The sequence below is a fragment of the Myxine glutinosa genome, chromosome 7 (assembly GCF_964187855.1).
Source record: "Myxine glutinosa chromosome 7, kmMyxGlut1.1, whole genome shotgun sequence".
NCBI lineage: Eukaryota > Metazoa > Chordata > Myxini > Myxiniformes > Myxinidae > Myxine > Myxine glutinosa.
Window position 1 is genome coordinate 104481836 of NC_136267.1, and position 5289 is coordinate 104487124.

The following is a 5289-nucleotide window of genomic DNA, read 5'->3' on the forward strand; positions in this document are numbered from 1 at the left end:
TCCTTTACGTTCTGAGCCAGCACCTCCATCACAGCCACAAATAGTAGTGGACTTAGTACCGACCCCTGATGCACTCCCACCTTCACCTCAAACTCACCACTGTTCCCGTCCTTCGTCCTTACAGCTGTGCGCTTTCTTTTGTACATTGTCATCACTACTTGGCGGCAGGAAGGGCATCCGGCCATGAAACATTGCTTCAAAAAGGGGCCATGCTGCCCAAAAAAGGCCAACCCCTGCTCTGCGGGGAAAAGTGGCCTCTAAAGGTGGTTCTTCTTCTTTCTGGTTCCTCACTACTCTGATCAACCATTCCTCTACTCCTAACTTCCTCATTGCCCATGTCAATACTTTGCGTGGAACCCTATCGAATGCTTTCTCCAGATCAACAAACACAAGAAACAACTTCTTCCTCTTCTCCATGTACTTCTCCTGCAACTGCCTCACAATAAAATGGGCGTCTGTCGTTCCTCTTCCTGGCATCAATCCAAACTGCATTTCGTCGATCTTCAATTTGTTCCTTATCCTCCTCTCCAACACCCTTTCCAATACCTTCATTCCATGCTCCAATAACTTTATGGCTCGGTACGAGCCACACTCTAGAGGGTCACCTTTCCCCTTCTATAGAGGGACGAGGGTACTCAGTTCGCAAGCCACTGGAATGTGGCGTTCTTTAACCGCTAGATTACAGATCTCTGTCATTCTCTTCACACCCCAACTTCCTGCTGCCTTCAACATATCTCCCACAACTCCCGTCGGCCCTCCCGCTTTTCTACTCTTCATTGCTTTTATCGCTTCCTCAACTTCCTTCTCAATTATCTTCTCTGCCGGTCCTAAAACTGGGTTACTCTCGATTGTTGCCATCCAATTCATTCTCTGTATTCAACAGCATTTCCATATATCTTTTCCATCTTCCTTTAATTCCATCTGGGTCCACAATGATTTGTCCCACTTCATCCTTCAAGCAACTCACCCCCATCACATCACACCTCTCTTTCGCTATCTGCTTTGCAATCCTGAATACTGCTCTCTGACCCTCTTCCGAATCAAAGCGTTCTCTGAACATTTTCCTACATGCCTCCTGCGCCTTTCTACCTCTTTCTTTGCAGCCTTCTTGGCTGCCTTATAACTTTCATGCTCTGCTGTTTCTGCTCCCGTACCCTTCGCCTTCTGCCACTCCTTGAACTTCTTCCTCTTCTCGTCAATCCTCTTTCCAACTTCATCATCCCACCACCATGTTTCCGAGTGCCTCGGTGGTCCTTTTGTCCATCCACATACCTCACCAACGGCTCCCAACAGACGAGCTTTCATTGACATCCAACCACTTTCAAGCTCAACCACATCATCCTCTACCCTACTCAGCCTCTCTTTTAATGCCTCCCTTACTGTCACCTCTTTCAACCTCCACACCTTCATTCTCGGTTGGTACTACACCTGCCGAGCTCTCCTCGCACCTTTCACCCTTATGTCGCAGACAACCAACTGGTGCTGTGAAACAGCCTCCTCCCCCGGGATCACCTTTTGTGTCCCGTTTGTGTCCCGGAGGTGCCCCCTATCTCGCCTGCGCACCATCAGGTAGTCAACGGTTGTCGTCGACCCACCTGACGTGTATGTAACAAGCTTATTATCCTCTTTCTGGAACTGTGTATTACAAATCAACAAATCAGCAAACTCCAAAATCCTTTCACTGTCTCCATTTCTCACACCATATCCGTAACCCCCATGAACTCCCTCAAAACCATCCATACTCCTTCCCACATGTCCATTTCAGTCTCCTCCTATCACAACAACTTCCTCATCTTTCACGTTTTCCATCAGCTTCTCGATCGCACACCAGAACTTGTCCTTCTCTTCATCGCTCCGACCAACCTGCGGAGCATATCCCGAGATGGCGTTCACCAAGAGCTTTCCAATCATCATTTTCACCATCATCAACCTATCACTCACTCTCGTCACACTCACCACACTGAGAAAACTCCTCAGAAAACAGGACACCAACACCAATCACGCCCTCCAGGCACCCTTGCCACACAAACTTGTATTTCTGTCCCTGCCTACCCTTCACCATTCTCACACCACTTCCCTTCCATCTCGTCTCTTCCACACAACATATGTCCACTCTTCTTCTGACCAATACTTCCACCACTTCTGCTGATCTCCCTGTCATTGTCCCTACATTCCATGTCCCAAACCTCAGAAACCGATCTCCACTTCGGGCTGTACCCTGCCCATATGTAATTGTAATTGTCATGGTTCCCTTTTTGAGGCAATGTTTTTATGGCCGGATGCCCTTCCTGACGCCAACCCTCTTAGTCGTCTCTTACGACACGCAGGGATACGGTGTACCTATTCTAATCCAGGGTATGCCCTGAGAAACGTTTAAAACATGGAAATTCTGGGGGGGGGGGGGGGGGGGGGCATCACAGCTGCGGGGGCCCCGTCAGCACCACGCCACGGCGGTCCGGTCAGCACCACACCACGTCAGCCCGGTCAGCACCACACCACGGTGGCCCGGTCAGCACCACACCGCGACAGCCCGGTCAGCACCACACCACGTCGCCTGGTCAGCACCACACCACGTCAGCCCGGTCAGCACCACACCATGGCGGCCCGGTCAGCACCACACCACGTCAGCCCGGTCAGCACAACACCACGTTTGCCTGGTCACCACGGTGGCCCGGTCAGCACCACACCCTTGGAAAGGACTTCCATGCTGTGGAGAGATCGAAGCAAGCCTCCTTGCTCGAGCGGACTGGAAGCGGAAGTCCATATATATAAGCACATCTATCTATAATTCCAGTAATCTCTGTGTGTCTGTGTGTCTGTGTGTCTGTGTGTCTGTGACCGCTGTTTCTCGACAACCACGGGTCCGATATACTTGAAACTTGCCAGGTATATTGCTGGGGACCCGAGGATGTGCCTTTTCAAGGTTTGTAATTAATCGGACAAGTACTTACCGAGCTATGGCGATTTAGCCGTTCGCCGTTCGCTTTGGCGTTGCGAATGGACCAAACCATTCATGTAAATAGAGGGGGGGGGGGGGGGGGGTTCTGTGGTCGTTCGCTTTGGCTTTGCGAATGGACCAAACCATTCATGTAAATAGAGGGGGGGGTTTCTGTGGTCGTTCGCTTTGGCTTTGCGAATGGACCAAACCATTCATGTAAATAGAGGGGGGGGTTCTGTGGTCGTTGCGAATGGACCAAACCATTCACATCGAATCATCGAATCACATCGAATGGACCAAACCGTTCGCTTTGGACCAAACCATTGCATGTAAATAGAGGGGGGGGTTCTGTGGTCGTTGCGAATGGACCAAACCATTCATGTAAATAGAGGGGGGGGGGGGTTCTGTGGTCGTTACTGCCACGTGGTTTCAAAGTTTTTTTTTGTTGTTGTTGTTTGCACGCATGTTTTTTTTGCACCCACGTACGGGCACGCCCCTACACAATTTTTTTTTTTTTTTTTTTTTTGGCAAGGAACGGGCACCCACGTACGGGCACGTCCTAGCTTTATATATAGTACGGGCATGCCCTAGTCTATCTATAATTCCAGTAATCTCTGTGTGTATGTCCGTGTGTCTGTCTGTGACCGCTGTTTCTCGACAACCACGGGTCCGATATACTTGAAACTTGCCAGGTATATTGCTGGGGACCCGAGGATGTGCCTTTTCAAGGTTTCATATTATCGGACAAGTAGTTAGCGAGCTATGGCGATTTCTTTACCAAACTCCGCAAGCCGTTCGCTTTGGACCAAACCATTTCATGTAAATAGAGGGGGGGGATTGTCACCGTACTCGCAAGCCGTTCGCTTTGGACCAACCATTTCATGTAAATAGAGGGGGGAGATTGTCACCGTACTCGCAAGCCGTTCGCTTTGGCTTTGCGAATGGACCAAACCATTTCATGTAAATAGAGGGGGGGGGGGGGATTGCCCACCGGACCAAACCATTTCATGTAAATAGAGGGGGGGGATATAATTTTAGATATATAGTATAGTACGGGTATGCCCTAGTATTTATAATGTGCACATATATATCAGGATATAATATATTGTGGGCTTTCACTAAAAAATACTCGCAAATAATAACGGTGGCCGGTGGGGTAGCAGAAAAGGAGGTGGGGTTGAGAGGTTTGGGGTATTAAATCAAGCCTCTCAAAATATCAGCACCACGCACCACGTCGGCCCCCGGTCGGCCCAGAGCCTGGCGTCGAAGTCCAAGGACATCAGCACGTCATCCGAAAACAGCTCCGGGATTGGTGTGAACCACTCGGTCAATGGCGTGAACCAGGTCCCGACACGCCCTTGCTCGCTTGGCCCCGATGAAGGCCTCGCTGGGTGTTCTCCAAACAGGGGCAAATCGCCCAAGCTGTGCTCGATTTCGGCAGCGGAAACCTTGCTCGATCAGGCCCCGATGAAGGCCCTCGCTGGGTGTCTCCAAACATGGGCAGAATCACCCAAGCCACAGCTTGGATTTCTGCGGCAGAAAGCAGCCACGAAGCGACGATATTCGGTCGGGCTGCAATGCGAACACCACGGCGGCCCCCGTCAGCACCACACCCTTGGAAAGGGACTTCGATGCTGGTCCACCACAATGGAGAAAAAGTCCAAGTAATACGAAAGGTCGCAATGAGAAATCTGAAAGAAATCCAACCCATTTTTTAATAGTCTTTGTAATCTATAATCTGAATATAATCTTTTTATAATCTGATGGGAAATATTTATTGGAACACCGTAAGTAGGAGACGCCCTGAGTTATACCCTGAACATTTGGTGTCGACCAGTCCAAGGGTTTTATGGTAGTTACCGGACAAAACAAACATGCATAACCGTTTATGCATACAGACATGTATACAGACAAACATGCATACAGTTTGAGGTAGTTAGACAAACATGCATACAAATAACGCTTTGCTTTAAATATTTTAGGATGTTTTTTTATCGTCGCGGGAGGCATTGTTTTCAGGTTGTCTGTCCGGCTGTCCGTCCGTTCATCCATCCACCCGTGATAGGTTTCGTTACCGTGATAACTTGAGAACGGCTAAAGGGATCTTAGTCAAATTTGGTGCAGGTATGTATACTGAGGTAGAGATGAACTGATTAGATTTTGGGGTCACGAGGTCAAAGGCCAAAGGTTCAGACGTCATGTGACGTAAAAATCTGTTACCGTGATAACTAGTGAACCAGTGATGGGATTCTGACCAATTTGGTACAGTTATGTAGAATGAGGTAAAGATGAACTGATTAGATTTTGGGGTCAAAGGTCAAAGTTTGTAATAGGTCTATAACTTGAGAATG